Here is an 18,610-nt window from a genome sequence, read left to right on the forward strand (position 1 = left end):
TAACATTTTGTTGGGACTTTCATGCACCTTTTTGATAAGCCTTGAATCAAATTTTCCTGTATCAAATTTCTCAAATATTTACTTACTTTATTTACTGTGCCCAGGAAACAGACATCATAATATGTTATTTTACAATTCAAAAATTAAGGAAATTAAAAACAGAAAATCCACCAGGTCATCAGCATGGGTACAAGACTAATTCACCAGGAGAAAGGAGGTCTGTATTGGATGGCCTGGTCTTTTTAACTCAGACTCCTCAAGACTCAAATTCATATCCTTAACTAACATGTTCCCCATCATAAATGTGATTGCTTCAGTTGCTTAGGTGTATAGAACAATGACTCCTTTCCTTACTAGAAAGCAGTGCTGGAAATGAGAGTTTTGGAGGATGTGCAGAACAAATACCTAATAAGAAAACATTTTCCCACAGCTCCTGCTTTACCTCGGAAGATGCTCTTCAATTTTGATTTGGTTGTATATATATATATTTTTGTTGTTGTTGTTGTTGTTGTTGTTCTATATATATAAATATATACTTGCTACAAGTCACTTTGTTCACATAAGGTTCATAAGAAATAAACAAGAATCAAAATCACATGAAGGAATCCACTTTTTTTTTTTTTTTTTCCAGGTCCAACGATCTAAGTTGTTACTTTGCTTGAATCATTCCAGGATCCAGCCAAGGTCTGTGAGCTGAGCTGTCAGAGGTACATTAACTCAGTGGTCATACCATGTGATGAATACTCTTCTGGAAGAGGCTGACTCACCATAGCTGCTGCTGAGATTCAAAGACTCTATACAAGTGTTTGACTGGGTCCAAACTTTGATATGGTCTTGAAAATTCTGAAAAATCAAGGCATGTGAAAAGTGCTTTTGTGTGTTCTCTTTCTTTCTCTCTCCTTTTGAGGAGGAAAGGTCTGGAGAAATAGTTTCTCCATGGTTCTGCCTCTAAAGAGAGCCAACTATAAAATGTAGAAGAGAAAATAAGTAGGTAAAAAGGAAAGGGAAATCCAAGGGACAGTGCTCCAAAAGAAAAAAGAAGAAAAAAGTTTTCGTAAGTTACTTAAAGAACATCTGGCAGAAATTGACCAGAAAATACATTTTCAGATGAGTGTTCTTTTAAGTCTGGAAGGAAACCAAACCTTATTATAAATATCCTAGTTGAGGTTTTAGAAGAACAGTATATGAGGCTGCATTTCATGTACATTGAGGGCAATTTAATTCTTGGGTTTTTCCTAATTTCATTCCAGGATAGGGCAATCAATAGCATTCTTGGCTCAGCTTGACAAAGAGCTTCTTGTCTTGTGGCTGACTCTGTTCTCTTGAATGTATGGCCCATACCCAGTCTTCTCTGAGCCTCCTAGTTCCTGTCCTCTTTTGGAAAAGATAGAAACCATATCTGTACTCCCCTTTAGAGAGCACTATTTTTAAATAGAAAAAGCTGGAAAAATACAAAGCAATACAGAAGGTTGGCCAATCTGATTGGCTTTTGTGCGTTTGACTTGGCTTCTAACATAACCCTCTTACCCCTGCAAACAAAATTCTATGGTATTAGGACTCAGCAGCTTTTATAGGAGTCCAGTGCAATGCGTGTTGGACTCCAATACCATGCATCCCTCCAACACACATACAACAGGGCTGTGACCATCTGCAGGCACTTACTTTAGCTGTGTGCCAGGGAAGATGTTCTCAAACAGAGATATTTTAATCCTCTGGAATTCAGATTTTTTTAAAGAAAATATTTGCTCTTTAAATATGATTGACCCTTGCACATGTGTGGGTTTGAATCAATCATATATATATAATGATAAAGGCAAACAAATGTCCTTCCCTCTCTTTATTAAGTGTGAAGGGATGTTAGAGAAAACCTAGATCTTTCTAATTCCTTCTGTCTGATAACAGTAAATTAATTTTTCATGCCAAAGCTATGTATCAAGGAAGAGCTCACATGTTCAGAGCATAATCCCATTAGCAGCAAGTTTATTGAGGAATACCATTTCTTTGCCCCTTCAAGCTGCTCCTCGAGTGTATCAAATCAGTTCTCATACCATGAATGAGTCTGGGAGACAAAAAAAAGGAGGGTCTCTGCAAAGTCTCTCACCTTTCATTTTACGCTCTGCTTCTGTGAGCAACTGTATTCCCCTCCGGTATTCCTCCCACCCCACCCCTTTGTTTTCCTGCTACTCTCTCTCCAGCACTCTCCTCTGCTATTCACTCCCATTTTTTAAGCCAGAAAAATACCTTTGTTTACTTCTTCCCTCTCCTTTGGGCATATCATTAGTGTTACTCAAGAAAATTTTAGGTACTGCATAGTTATGGTAGATTTGGGTTGTCTGTTTGTAATATGCATTATAAATAATACAATTGGCATATCAAATCTGTAATTTCACAGCTATTATGGCTTAGGGCAATGTAAGTTCAAATATAAAAAGGGAGTGTTTTAAAGAAAGATATTAGGTAAAAATAGTATAGTTGGACTGTGGGTATGTTAAAAATCATGAAGATGGGACACAGACGACTAAAGCTTGGGAAACACTATTTAATGGAAATGATTTGAAACTAAGAAGAACAGGGCATGATGTCAGCTTCTGGCCATATTTCCTCCTTCTTTGCAAAGCCCTGAGCTTAGGGCAGAGGGTGGGAATGCAGCTGTTACAGAGGCTGGGATTCACAATTTCACACCAGGGACCAAAATATGTAAGAAATGTTTCTGAATGGATAAATCAAACTCTTATCCTGCTATAACCAAGGATAATATTACCATTGATTTAGAGTTAGAAGCACTCTGATAAAATCCTTTCAGTTTAAAAGCTAAAAAGCACAGAGAGGTGACATGATTTAGTTAGTATCATCCCAGTGAATAGTAGCGGAACTAGAACTCAAAGCCCAAAGTCTGCTCATTCTAAATCTTTCTACTACTTTGTTCTTGACAGGTGAGTCTTTCTCACCCCCAAGTCTTATCTATTTCTGATTATATCTAGCTAGATTTAAGGGAGTAGCAGGAAGTAAAATCAGAGAGGCAATATAAGGTGGCAGGGGAGATTATATCAGGACTTGTAGGCCAGTATGACAACTTTTGGGGGATTCAGCCAAAAGGTGGAGCTAATAGTTGTATCTCCTTCAGACAAAAGAGCCAGAGGAAGTGACATAAGCAGAGAACTGTCACTAGGACAATTCTGATAATATTGCTATCATAGAGTTCTCTTCTCAGAGCCCTCTTTTAAAATGTGTTATTTTGGAAAAAATGTTTTATTTGGAATAATTTTAGTTTACAGAAAAGTTGCAAAGGTAGTATGTACAGACAGTTCCCATATACCCCTTACCCAGCTATTGCTAACATTTTACACAGCCATGGTGTGGTTATCAAAACTAAGAAATTGATATCGGTGAAACACTATTAAGTAAACTATACAGGCTTTCTCTGGATTTCCTCAGTTTGGTTTTTTTTTCCCCCTAATTATTTCATTGTTCTTCCAGGATACAGCCTAGGATACCATACTGCATTTGTCACAAGTTCTCCTGAGTCTCCTCCAAGTTGTGACAGCTTCTGGTCTTGTTTTCATGACTTTGACACTTTAGAAGAGGTCAAGTATTATGCAAACTTTCCCTCAATTGGGTTCATCTCATGATTAGACTGGGATCAGGGATTTGGGGAAAGAATACAACCATGATGAAGTGCCCTTCTCATTGCATCATATTAACAGATAAATGCCACCAGTATGACTTATCAACAGTGATATTAACCTTGATCACTTGCTTAAGGTGATGTCTATGAGGTTTACCCACTGAAAATTTTCTCTCTTCCTTTCTATGTTCTGTTTGTTAGAAGTGTGTCATTAAGTCCAGGCTACACCCACAGAAAATTAAGCTCCACATCCTGGATGAAGAACTATCAAAGAATCTGTGACATACATTAAAACTATCACAGTAATTAGTAAATATTTTTAGGGAAATACATTGAGGCTATGCAAATATTCTCTTTCTCCTTAAATATTTGCCAACTGATCCTAAGATTCACCAGTACATCTTGCCTGCAGCAATTATTGCTGTGATAGCTAATCACAATCTTATATTGCCCATTTTCTTCTATTTATAGTTTAGAATTCATCTGTTAAAAAAATGCTCCTTCTTCCATTTATTTATTTATTTATTTAATCATTTATTTATATCTCTATGGACTCATGAATATTTATTTTATTCTTTCAGTGATAATCTCACATTATTATCACTTATTTTTGCTAAAATTGTTCCAGCTTTGTCTATAGAGAACTTTAAGGTTGACTCCTGTTATCCTTTTGTCATGCTCTATCTTAAAAAAAAGGTGGGGGGGCTTTAGCACTTTCAAACTTTCTAGCATTATAAGGTACTCCAAATTTGTCTTGCATTTTCTCTGCCTTAGCTCTAAAATCAGCCATTCCTTCAAGGAAACTTGGTTTCTTTGACTGGAGAATGGTATTTAGAAACCAAGATGTAGGAGGTGGATGGGTTCATTTTTATTGGCGTGTCATTGCTTCTAGGCTCTCTCAATAGACAGCCAGAAAATATATACATGTATATGAACCTACATATATACAAATATAATTATCAATATTAATTTCTGTGTATTTGTATATATAAAATATGTACACATATGTGTATATGAGTATATATGAGTATACACACATACATACATATGCATTTATTTGTATAAATGTACATATATACACACATATAAGTGTGTGTATTTATGTATATGTATATATATATATATCAGTATAAATATAAGATTATACTGATATCCCCAGAGCTACTGTGAATCAACTGGCCTAATATTGATACACAGTGTCAACTAAAGGCTCCACCTTGCCTCTGAAATCCTATATTAGCAACTATTATGGGTTGAATTGTGCCCCAAAAAAGATATGTTGAAGTCTTAACCCACAGTACCTCAGAATGACCTGATTTGAAAATGAGGTTGTTGCAGACATAAAGATGAGGTCATACTGGAATATCCTTAATCTATTATGACTAGAGCCCTTAGAAGAAAAGGAGAAGACAGAGACATAAAAGAAAGCCAGCCATATGGAGACAGAGGTGGGGAGTGGAGTTATACTGCCGCAAACCCAGGATAGCTGGAGGCTGCCGGAGATGAGAGACAAGGAAGTATTCTTCCCTAAAGCCTCTGGAGGGAGCATGGTCCTACCAACACTTTGGTTGCAGACTTCTAGCCTCCAGAACTGTGAAAGAGTAACTTCTGTAGTTTTCAGCTACCAGTTTATGATACTTTGTTACGGCAGCCCTAGGAAACAGCACTTACATACTTTGATAATATTTTCTACCCTTTACAATCTGATAACACACAAATTATCCACTTTACTCCAAAGGCTATCCTAGTAATACCACATTTTTTTTCCCAAAGATTTTATTTATTTATTCATGAGAGACACACACAGAGAGAGAGAGAGAGGCAGACACACAGGCAGAGGGAGAAGCAGGTTCCATGCAGGGAGCCTGATGCAGGACTTGAACCCAGGCCCCCAGGACCATGACCTGGGCTGAAGGCAGGCACTAAACCACTGAGCCACCCAGGGATCCCCAGTAATACTGCATTTAAGACCATCTGGATCTTTCCGAGACTTCTGTCCTTGGTAGCAAAGATGGTATCTTATTTTTTGTTACATTGCTATCATCCAATTCAGTGCCAGGTACAAGTGTTCACTAAATGTTTGCTATTTGAACACCTATAGGCCTCCTCTGCCAACCTGTTAGACTAGCCAGGAGAGTTTCCTTTCTAATACCACTTTTTTTTCTTTTTGGCCTTAAGATCTGCTAGGTAAAGTTCATTCATCTGTCTTTCCTTCCTTCGTTCCTTCATTTCTTCCCTCCTCCCTCCCTCTCACCATCCCTCAAACTAATATTCACTGGGCACATACCATGTGCAAAGATTAATTTTAGACACTAGAGAATTAACAGGGAACAAAAGAGACAAAAATCCTTGTCATCTTGGACACTTACATTCTAATGAGGGAGAAAAATCTAGAATCTGAATTACAAATTACCCTATATCTAAATGACAAATAAGTAGTGACACAGAATGATAGGATGTACTTTGGGAATGATTTCCATGGGTTATCTGGCCAACTGTGGTCTGTCAGCCTCGTTCCCCAAACCAAAGCCCCCAGCTGAAGAGCTGCACTTTCCTACTCAATTTTTAAATTATTCTCCTCTCCCTAAGAAGGAGAGGGGGCTGAGAGAGAAGGGGAGAAAAAAAAAACTGGCCAGAAAAAAGAGCAGAAAGGAAGGAATGAGAATACTGATTCTCCTACAATGTATTTTAACGCCAACCCCTCCCTCCCGAGCTGTGTCAGGCTGAGTACCTTATCTATGGTAATGTCTTTGTTATAATTACATCATTAATTGAAAATACAACTGCATAATAATAATGGCTAGTCAGTACTGAGAGTCTGCTGTGTGCCAGGAAGTGGTCTAGACACTCACCAACTTGATCCCACTTAGTCCTCACCACAATTCTATGAGACAAGCATTATAATTTTTCATTTTACAGATGAAGAGCTGGATGTTCAGAGAGGTAAAATCACTTGCTCCAAATCTTACAGTTAGTAAACTGTCCAGACACAGATGTCAGTATGTCAGACTTCAAAGTACTGACCCTTCCTCCTGTTTTTAGGGAACCCTACCTCCCCAATAGGTGGCACCAGGTGGCCAGGGCTGCCACCCAACACAACTTTCAAACAAAATTCCTTCCGTGAAAATGTTCTCAACAATGGACTTTCTTGCTGACCCTGTCCCTTTCAGCACTTCATTGTGAGGAGTTTTTTTCTCCTAACTCTTCTGTCCCACTGCTGTCTCCCTTGGTTACTGGGGTAACAGATATCTTGGGTGATATTTGATGGATTTCTTATGGCCATGGCCTCTTTATCTTTCCCAGCACCTCTCAGCCTTTTAATTGTCTAGTTATTTAAGCCAGCATGGAGCAATTTTCCAAAACATCCAATTTGCAAGTGCACAGAAGGATCTAGGTCCATAATTAATTAGTGATTCTAGGACACAATAAGGGAAAAGCAAAGCCAAAGATGTGGAAAGGACTGAAAACTAAAACTACAAGAAGAAGATACACACATTCCAGGACCCTTCCCCAAAAGGGGCAAAGAATTGAATAGTCTGCTCACTAATTCAAATCCTCAAAGCCCCTCCATGCATTTCGGGATTGAACATCAATCATTGGGTGACAGTCACAAGTGGAACATCTCCCCCTCCAGGTTAAATGGCTGCTTCTGTTCTTTAGCACTGAACTGATTCTTTCCCCATTGTTTTCATGGGAAAATGTTGGCCCCTCTTTCCTCCCACAATTGTTCAAGCCTCTTCAGAGACCGTCTTTCCTGCAAGATGGCCCCAACTCCTGGGATTTCTCACTCATCATCAGAACAGAGGGCAACTTAGAACACGAAGATTGAAGTGACCCATCTAGGATGACTATGGTGGCTGAGAAAGTGAAGACAGTAAAAGAATGCCAGGATTCTCAGATGTACAGTTACTATTCCAATTTGGAGAAGAAAGGAGGGCTTTGGCAGAAGTCTTTCAAGGTCAAATTTTCCCCAGACACCAACTCATTCTCTAATACACATGAGAAGTGTAAATGGTAGGAGAGTGCTAACACTGCTATTAGTGAAAGTGTTACATTTTCATTAGGAGGAAATAAAGATGATTTCTTTTGGGGGTTTTTTGGTTACATTTTTCTTAGGAGGAAATAAGGATTCTCCTGTATGGTTTTTGGTTATTATGGACTCTCCTATTGTCCGAAAGAAACAAGAAGTCTGAAGAGTATTAGGGCAAGTTCCCACATCTCACAGGGGTGACATCACCACCATCACATACTTGCCAGCAGTGGAAATTAGAAGACTTCTATAGAATATTAGAGTTGTGGGAATCTTTCACTACTTTTTCTTACCTATAGCCTAATTTCCTTTTGGTTCTAGACTGAACTAATACCAACTTTCAGGGCTGATCTCTGTACTTGAGGGAGTATACCTAAACCCACCCTACCAAGCCACAGTAAGCACTTTGGTTACCACCGTGGCAATGAATACAAGCAAGGTTAGATAAAAAGGAAAATAAAAATAGCCCCTAAGACATTTATAAGACAAACTAGTTGCTGCTGCTGCTCCAAAAAGTAAATAACTATGATGCATGTTGCTAAGCAATGCTGCATTTTCAGTCCTTAATAACTCCATTAGTAACAAAGGATGACAAACTACATTTTGAGATTGATGAGATGCTGTATCTTGCTTCTGCAAATAATTGGCCTCAGCAACCATGGCTTCTAACTCAAAGCAAAAATGATTATCCTTTGTCCTCTAGCTGGGATGAATCTTAGAACTCAGTGGTGTATGTCCTATTGGAAAGTCTAAGGGTTCTTTGCTAACCCATCTCCCACGGTTAAATCTTAAATTAAAAAAGTACATGAACTGATAAATAAGCACACATTTTTTCCTCAGAATTCCTCTCCTTGGTCATTATATATGTGTAGATAATGAGTCCTTGAAAATTGTGAGTTTTAAATACCATACCCTTAAAGATTTGTAATACAGTCATTCTACAGATATCCATCCTTCTGATTCAAAGATAATGCTGCTGTGGGGGGTTCTGTGTGAGGGTGACCAACTCTGCAGACAGTCCCAGATCCTGTGTTGATGACAACTACTCCTTGGTTTATAGATGCTAGAATGTTGCTCAGAATGAGCTGCCCACTAATGGCTTCTTGCCCCTTTCCCCCCAGAAGTATTAGGCAGAAATAGTCTGCAAGAAAATAACCTCTTCAGAAGGATTCTATCAATGGAAGGCTGGAATTTTTCATCTCCTTAGATGAGCACTGCTGCATAAGAGACTCTACTCTCTGAAAGAACAGAGAGTCTGGAACCAGACTTTCTAAGGTAAATCTCAACTGCACAATTTCCCATTGAAGTGACTTTGGGCAAATTAATGTCTTCCTGGCTCTACTTGCAGTGATTAAGTAAGTTGATATATGCAAACTGCTTAAAACAGTGCCTCCTTCTGGCACCTTTTGGATCTGGAGCAGAATTATCTAAACATTTGTAAGAATCTTCAAATACCTCCATAGTCAAAACAAGCAAATACTTCAGTTTGTAAAGGAGGATATAACTAACTCAGAATGGAACCTTAGGATCTGTATTTGCTGCTTTTATATTTCAAAGGAAGCCACTGATCTAAAGAAGCTAGAAATTGCCAAAATTTGAATTCCTATAACATCAAACTGTTACCAATTATGGTTCTGGTCATATGCCATATGTTTCCCAGAAATAACAAATGTTCCATGGAAAAATAAGTGGTTAATAAGGGTGGGAAACCATATAGTAAATGTCCTTGTTTTTCTTGGCTGTTAACTTTAAAATAATGAAATATTCGATGAAAAGGGGCAGCCCCAGTGGCCCAGGGGTTTAGCGCCGCCTTCGGCCCAGGGCCTGATCCTGGAGACCTGGAATCGAGTCCTGCATCAGGCTCCCTGCATGGAGCCTGCTTCTCCCTCTGCCTGCCTGTCTCTCTCATTCTCTCTCTCTCTGTCATGAATAAATAAATAAAATCTTAAAAAAAAAAAAAAAAAGAATCCAACTGCAGTGACTTCTTACCACTTCAGAAAGATACTCTTGAACTACTGAAAGTTAGAAATCTATGTTCAAATAGCATCATCAAGTAATTTATTCTGAATCTCTTACATTTTAAATTTTGAAGTGTTCTTCACGTCCCAGGTGCTTTTCCCAGTAGAAATTACAGTGGTAGATGTTAAATTACCTCCATGTGGTGCTCATTTTCAGAAATACAATTTTAGACTGCTGAAGACTTTCAATGTGTCCCCTTGAGCAGCATAAAAGAAAGGCTTTAAATATAGTTTTGTTTTTGTGGTTTTTTTTTCTTCTAGCAATACATTTCTATCAGACAATTTCTCAATATTGCTGTTTAACAGGCTAAGTTAAACTCCTATTATTTTACTTAAGTGAATTTGAATGCAGTGAGTTTTTGCAACATCCAGTGAGAGGAAATTAAATTACTAAGTGATCTTCACTTATAAAAGCCATACCAGCAGTAAGAAGAAGGGGGTATGTTTTATTTCAGTAGCTTTTAAACTAAAGAGAAGTATTTTTTTTAAATAAATGAGACTGATATTCTCATTCCTTCCTATTTTCTGATATAGTAAGGTATGATAAGTAAGGTATGATAAGCCTGTAGATGTTAAAAATTGATCAAGAACTGATCCAAGCTAATTTGGAGACAAGTGCTATTATCTATAGCATGATACTTATACATTTAATAAATGTGCTTACTATGTGATGGGTAATGCGAGGGGCTGGAATTATAATGATGAAAAAAGCAGATCCAGGCCTTGTCCTCTTGGAGCTTATCGTCTGGGGCAGTGCTATTTTAAGTGTGATCTGTGGACCAGAACCACCTCATGAACAATTCTTATCAGACCACAACAAGACAGGTTACAGATATTGGAAGTACCTGTTTAGATATTTTTACAGTAGTTAGACATTGCTGCAACATCCAAATGCGTGATTGAGTGGACTTATCTCATTGAATGGAGTATAGATGGGGGTATATGCAGAACTTGCATACTAAGTTTTACACAGAGAGGTCTAAGTACTGATCATGGACAAGAGGATACATATCGGCATGCAAAGGATTGGAAATAAAAAAAAAAAATCTAGCCCTCCCCATCAATAGTTTGAAAAGCACTACTCTAGGGCTTTCCAAGCATTATAGGAAAGAGAGAAAGAGGGATGGAATGGAAGAAAGGAGGGAGGAAGAGAGAGGGAGAGAGAGAGAGAGAAAAAAAAAAAGAAAAGAGAGGAAGAGAAAGGAAGAGAGTTTAATTCCAACTGAGAATATTTGGCAAAGTTCCACGGAAGAAATGATTCTTTAGCATGAATTTGAACTTCAAGGGTTAAAGATCACAGCATGAGAAAAGCTATGAACGCAGAAAAGTGCAAGGAGATGTTCGTTATGCTACTCAGGCCACCTAGTTCATTGCTGTCAGAGAGAGATATGGGGATGGGAGCAAACGGAGGTAAAGAAGAGGAATCTGAAAAGGGGGATTGTAGTCAGTTGGTAGAAAGCTTTGTAATACCATGAAAAAGAACTGAACTTTATTTTTGAGACAATTGGTAGTTTTTAAATATTCCTGAGCAAGATAGGAAAATAAAAGAAAGCTCTATTTTATAAAATAATATTGGTCCTCATCTGAACTATATGCAACATTTTGAGGCAGGAGGCCTTGAGGTAAAGTAAATAATAACAGTAAAAAGGAATTTGAAAAAATAGTTGCCCTAATGGTGCTATATATTAGTCACATGTCTAAGTAAATGTATGCAATATTAAGTCTTCCCAGGCATGACAGCATAGTAAAACACCACTTTAGAAGATCTAATCATGCATGATTGAAATGATTTTGAAATGCCATTTTTTAGCTTAACAGTGACAGAGAGAAGACACATTCTTCCCATTTTCAGAAACTTTGATTAAACCACAGATATTAAGGGAACATTAAACCAATATATTATTGTAATAACTTACCCTAAAATGTCAAGTGCCATCACTAAAGGACACAAGAGTGGCACTTTTTTCCCCTCTGTTGTTCTCATCTTCCCATAAAACTAGAATTACACTCATTAAATGTGCCTCATTTAAGTTTCTATGTGTCACCAAAAGCCTGTTAATTCTTGTAGCTGACTGAGTTGGAGTCCTTTTAAGATTCCCATAAATGTATATTTTTTTAAAAAGAGGTAAGCCACTAAGTTTTAAAGTTTTAAACTTTGAGGGTAAAATTTTATAAGGTTTTAACAAATAAAACAAGCCTCTCAAAGTGTAGGCACACTCCCCCATAGAAAAATGTATTACCATGTAAGGATTTCATATGTTTGGGTAAAAATCTAATTCGTTACCCTTCTAATTCTGGTTTCATAATATTATTTTTAACTGCTATGTAAGAACTATAGGTTAATAAAGATACTATCCCACTAAACTGAAAGCCATATGTTTAGGATTGACCGTGTTTGCAATACAACCATAATACAAAGCTAGAACACAGCATTGGGAGTCACTGATTATGATATACTAAAGCAGTGGTTCTCAATCAAGAGTGACTTTGTCCCTCTCAGGAGGCATCTGGCAATACTAGAAATCACTGTCATGACGGGGAGATACCACTGGACCAGAATGCTACCAAACATTCTCCACTGCGGAGGACAGTCCCTGGTGACAGAAGGAACTGATCCAAAATGTCAACAGTGCTGCAGTTAAGAAAGCCTGTACTAAAGGATCCCATTAACATTTTCATTATTCTTCTTGGCATACATGGAAACCATCACTTTGATTCATGCAATCTGAATTTCAGAAATAAGGACATTCCCAGACACCAAAACACATAATTATTATGCCTCCCTTTGCAGGAATGAACTATCCTTTGATTTCTGCAAGCAAGATCTGAAGGTGACTCTCAAAGTTACCCTCATTTAATCCCATCAATGGTGATACTTTATATATACTTTATATGCAGATATACAAACACTGCCATCAAGAAATCTTCAAGCAGATCTTGAGAAAAGACAGAAAACTGAAAGTTCCAGATATGTATGATTTTCTGAATTGTAAAGTCACTTATAATTTTAAGACGCACCGTCAATTAAATAACAGCTTTTGGCAATGTGGCAAAGAAATACCTTTCCTCAAATGTGTACATTGTTAAGATGTGAATCTCTTTTAGAGATGGTAAATGTGCAAAATCTACAAAGTATATTAAGTATATAGTAATGCATACTAAACTCTTTGTGTTAAAATAAACTCTGAAATATTCTCTTAGATCCTTCTCCATCAATGTTAGCTTCCGTTGTTTTCATTTAAGTCTTTTTTATTGCTTTTTATCGTCTTTTATTGCTTTTTATCGTCTTCCGCCCTCCACTCCAAGAAGAGGAGGGAAGGTGCAAGATGGGCTGAGGTATCACTGGATCCTCAGAAACAAGAATACAAATCTCACAGCTTTCCTCTCTTATGTTCCTCTCTTGGAGTTTCTCCAAAGTCTTTAACTGTGACTTAACATAAAGAACACCTGTGCTAAGCACAGTCTCAGCACTGCTAGAATGTATCACTTTATTATTTTTTTAAATATTTTATTTATTTATTAATGAGAGACACAGAGAGAGAGAGGCAGAGACACAGGCAGAGGGAGAAGCAGGCTCCATGCAGGGAGCCCGACGTGGGACTCGATCCCGGGTCTCCAGGATCACAACCCGGGCTGCAGGCGGCGCCAAACCGGTGTGCCACTGGGGCTGCCCGAATGTATCACTTTATTTAACCAAATGAAGGAATAACTACACTCAGATGCAATATAATACATTTTTTAAAATTATTTCTAAAATCTCACCTAGAGACTACCCACACCACTCATGAAGAAGCAAAAATTACTATAAGACCCATATATTTCCTTATTGGCATGTTATCTACTTGTTCCACTAGAATTTAGGATCCATGTGAACAGGGATTTTTGTCTTGTGTTTACTGGTAGAATGAGTGAGTGAGTGAGTGAATGAATGAATGAATGAATGAATATCATCTCCCAAAGAGCACCATTATTATAAAATCACAAACTTCTTTTATTTTCACACTGGTGATAGAAGACAATAGGACTCATTCTGTTGTAAACTATTTATGTTCATTCATTTTCTACTAAGTCTTTCATGATCTGCCCCTGCCACCTTTCTAGCTTTCCCTCATATCACGTCCCTTCTGCTCTCCAGCAACACTGGCTTTGGTTCAGTTCCCAGTAAATTCTATGTTCCCTGCTACCTTAGAGCTTCTGCTCAGAACACTCGCCTCCATGTTCCCAACCTCTGCAAATTTCTTCAGGGAAGTCTTCTCTGATCACCACTTATCTAAATGTAGTGCCTGTATTTTACGGTCTGTTTCCCATTAGTTTTTTCCCCATCATAGTAATAATCACATTTGTAAAATGTGGCAACTATTTGATTAACATTTCTATCCCATCCCACACCACTAAACTATAGGCAGAAACCATACCTGTCTTGTTCCCCACTAATATCGCCATCATTTAACACAGTGCGCATCATATAGCAAGTACTCCATAAATATTTATTGTATGAATAAATATGTTTCTAGGAACATTATGTTACCAAATATACAAGTCCGGTTTAGACTATAACATTCTCCGCTACAGCCCAGGTTAGTAGGCACTTAATCAACACTTTTTGGTTAATTGAAATCATTTATCTACTGTCATTAAACTATGTGCTCCTAAGTGTACATGACACTAACAGAACATGTTGCAAAATTGCTGAAAAATCAATTACTCTCTTTCTATTCTTCTTTTCTACATACTAATAAAAATGCAACTTGGTTTGTTTTTTTTCCACTAAATTTATTAGCTATTTTGGCATTAAGAACATGACTGTGTGGAAAATGGTTGTCAGGGAATCAATTATTTGGATGATCAGTATTTGTCTCTATTTGAAAACATCTGGAAGCATACTTTAATTATCCCTTAGATATTTGGCATCTTGTGTTCTCAGCCCCTGAAATAATCTCCCCCCCATTACTATTCTAGAAACAAAGATATTCTGTTGACACAATAGGTGTTTTGTTTTGTTTCGTTTTGTTTTTGATAGAGGAGAATTTATAGGACGTTGAAAATAAAAAGTAGTACACTCCCAGGCTAAAAGGATTAAGATAATATTTTTTAAGAGGAGAAGGAAAGGGGTCTTTAATGCAGAAAACTAGAGAAAAATATAATTCCATGTAATATATAACTGAGAAGCTATTTACATAGGAAGCCTTGGGGAAAATATGGATTTCTTGGGGGATCCAGACAAAATGACTCTAACTGATAAGAGCTAAAGAGAGATAACCAGATGACAGGAAATTGGAAATAATTGTAAACCTGGAGTCTATTCATATACTTAACCTTAAAATAGTTTCTTTACATATATCTTTCCTATCTATTGCAATCAGGATCTCTGTCACTAGGTAAGAATAACTGAAATTCTTGAAAGCACAGGAAATGGGGCAAGATTTGCTAACTTAGGTCATCCATTTGGAAAGCCCCAGTTAGGAGGTTTAGCCTCAGTTATAGAGGTCATTCTCATCACTGCCTTGTCCATTCCTCTCTCAAGACAACAGAAGCTGAGCAGGAAGTGGCTCCTTCACTGCCTCAAGACCTTTCCTGTCAATTTCTCATCCAGATTGTACTCCTTTGGATCTGGAAGATGCCTTGAATATGCAGCATGAACTCCTATAGCCTAGCCTCTCTTTGCTTCACATAAACCAGAGATGAAGTAGAGTGTAGCTGGAGCTCACTCACACAGAGAATCTACAGTAAGCTCCTGGCCTTGAGATCACAGAAGAGAGATCTGCATGCTTGAGGAGGGACAGGGATCCCAGAAGCTAATAGCAGACATATTGATCCTCTGCATCTCCATGTCAAGGGGATTGTTCTTATGTTGAACCATACTCATGTTTTCCTGTCTTTTGAGCAAGAACACACATTTTCTTATTTAGTTTGATGTCAGAAAGATCTGAGGAACTAATGCAATGGCTACTGTCATATTTATGGTTGTGATAATCATAAGTACTTCAACCAGACTATCACAAGAAGAAAGAGCCTTTCAGACTGCCTTGGCCTCTAGGAGAAATGCATTAGGGTTGAGGCTTAGTTCTCAATGATATGAAAAAAAAATTAAAGTTTGCTTATCATGATCTCTATTTTATTACTATCCTATGTATCTCATTAAAAGGACTGGCCAAAAAAAAAAAAAAAAAAGGACTGGCCTATCAGGTTTGGAATACAGACCTTTCACTTTCACTTTCTTGGTACAGCCAGATAAACCATGTTGTTCATCTAATACCTAAACCACAGAGACTTAATGGGATAAAGAAAGTAGGATGAGAAAGGGCTGAATACACTTAAATTTCATTTGACATCAACTTATTTCCCTTCCCTGAGACATCAGGAAAATACAAAATAAAGTTTTGTTCTAACCCACATTTATTTTATTTTTGCTATTTGTTCTTCATTTAAAACTATCTGGTCAAGTAAACATTAGAATAATATTCATATCTTGTTTATAAACAGCTATAAAAAAGTATTACCAGGGCCTAAGCCATATTATTACCTTCCCTATAAATCTTGTCTGGCTCTCATCTGGCTAATAGCATATCTTGAAAAATTTCCAAGAACTTCATATACCAGTAGATTTTGCTTCCTGAAAAGCCAATTTCCTAAATGTTCAATGAGATGGCTTTCGAGACCCACATCAACAAATTAGGAAAGTAATAATTTTCCTATCTTAACAGGAAATACACTATTGTGCATGTTGCTGCCCTAATTATACCATAATAGAATTTGAAAAAAATTGTTTCTGAATTAAAAAAAAACATCCCATTTACTTGCTGCACAATATCCTCTTCAATTTTCCATACCAAAAGAGTAGATTTAGAAAGTATAGAAGGGCACATATATATTGCTTTTTTTTTCCAGGAAGAAAATCAGGGTTTTACTTCATGATCATGTCCCCTGTTTATTATTATTTTTTAACTAAATTTCTTACACTTAAATAAAGTTTCCATTTAATCAGAGTCACTGGAAGAGAATAGATTTTTTAAAAAATGAGAAGGGGTACATAGTGTTCTTGTCACTAACATACAAATTCATCAAAAGTTAAAGTAGAAATGTATACATTGTGACAGAGATAAATGGCAGATTAATAAACTCACATTTTTTATTTACCAGATAGCAAACATATAAACACACAATTACCCAACAGGATGCAATGTTTTTGCATTCTGAATCATAACTTAATAATAATCACAATTTAACCAGACATTCGAGAGGTTAAAAAAGGAACTCACAATATTCAGTCAGGCAGCACCTGGGATCACAGAGCCTTCCACGGTATCACAACAGATTTTAATCACCAGCAGCTCTACGGCCCTGCAACTGAGATCACTCATAATTAATGAATATTTTACTTGAACATTTGACAGCTCAGTAAGCAGTTTAGGTAAGGCTGTTACTTTTATTTCTTCTGTAGTTGCCTTTGCAAACAGGAAACAGGAAACACACCTACAAGAACACTGAAATATCTCAGCCTAATTGGTCTTTGGTTCAAAATACCCAGGGTGAGTCTTATACCACAGGGGTGATAAGTCCAGTCCCCAAAAAGTATGGGACTTGGGTCCTAACATTTCACAGTTTAAAATCCTTTACATAGATGCTGTTCAGGGTATTTATTACAGAGAGAAACAGGCTTTCTTAAAAACATTCAGACCTTATGGCCTTAATCCTGGAAGGGCTATAAACTTCAGAATAAACTCATATATATACTAATATATATGTATGGATATATATTACATATAATATACATACATGTGTATATATATACATAAATATATACTATATAAGTAATATATTATTTTAAAATATATACATATATAAGTAATATATTATTTAAAGTAACGTATATATTTTTTCCTGGAGCATATATGGAAACTATCATTCAGGAATCTTTTGGCTGTGAATAACAGAAACCCTAACTCAAACTCATTTATTCAAGTAATAACAAAACAAGGAAATATTTTGCTTCATTGAGCTGGAGAAAAAATGTCCAGATGTAGGGCTGGTTTTGGAAAACAGAGGTTCACTATATCATTTGATTCTCTGCAATTCCCTTGGCACAGGTATTCTCTGAAGATTGATTTCGACTTTGGGTTGCCTCCCTTTGGTGCAAAAAAATACTAGCTGTAGCAGTTCAAGACTATGTATGTATCTTGCAAAAAGATACTGTTAGCACTCTGGCAGTCCCAAGTTCTGATTGCCCATCATTGAATTAGCCACTCTACTTAGCTGAATGGCTTTAAACCAATCAACGCTTATCCCTGGAGGTGAGAGTAGGATGGTTCCAGAGAAAAATCACATGGAAAGTCATTCAGGATACTGAAAGGAAAGGAAAAGAGATGATTGTGGAGGAAATCAACAAATGTCCACCACAGTGTCTGACAATAATCTGAAGATAGGTATTTGAGGATGTGCATCCATGAAAACACAAGCTCTTGAGTTATCTAGAGATGTCAACAGGAAAATGAGCTGAGGTTCAAGACATATTGAGGACCCAAATCTTTACATTCAATTGGAACTTTCTGTCAATGTTGGGTTTGCTCTCTGAGAAAATAGGTCAGAATATTTCCACTGCGTTTATGAAGTACATACACTCTAAAGTATATGAAGTGCTCTTGCATTTGATCTTCCATTTTGACATCCAAACACAACTCTGTAGCAGGGTTGGGGGGAGGGGACAAGCATTCCCAATAGAAGCTTAGACAGTGGGGCAGACACTGCTGGCTACCTTTCCAGTTCCTAGTCTGCTGTTTTTCCTTACAGACCTTGATTTGGTTCAATTTGCCCTGTAAGAACTACAGCTAAGGATGGGTAGATGGCATGGTTTGAGCCCTGGCCATGTAAGCTGAAGTAACTAGGTAGAGCTTCCAGAAAAGCTCTTTCAAAGAGTTCACTCGCTTTTTGATCTTTGCC

General features: G+C 37.2%; 1 protein-coding gene across 10 annotated transcripts in view; it reads right to left on the bottom strand.

The window, feature by feature from the left end:
- Positions 1 to 18,610, bottom strand: part of NCALD (neurocalcin delta) — a 370,439-nt gene that overhangs the window by 128,489 nt on the left and 223,340 nt on the right. For 6 of the 10 annotated variants that reach the window (XM_072774073.1, XM_072774070.1, XM_072774074.1 and 3 more), the window contains one exon: positions 16,933 to 17,020. The exons of the other annotated variants lie outside the window; for them this stretch is intronic. The gene's annotated coding sequence lies outside the window, so the exon portion shown is untranslated. The remainder of the gene's footprint in view (positions 1 to 16,932; positions 17,021 to 18,610) is intronic. 10 annotated transcript variants of the gene reach the window in all.

Source organism: Canis lupus, chromosome 14, assembly GCF_048164855.1.
Source record: "Canis lupus baileyi chromosome 14, mCanLup2.hap1, whole genome shotgun sequence".
Lineage (NCBI taxonomy): Eukaryota > Metazoa > Chordata > Mammalia > Carnivora > Canidae > Canis > Canis lupus.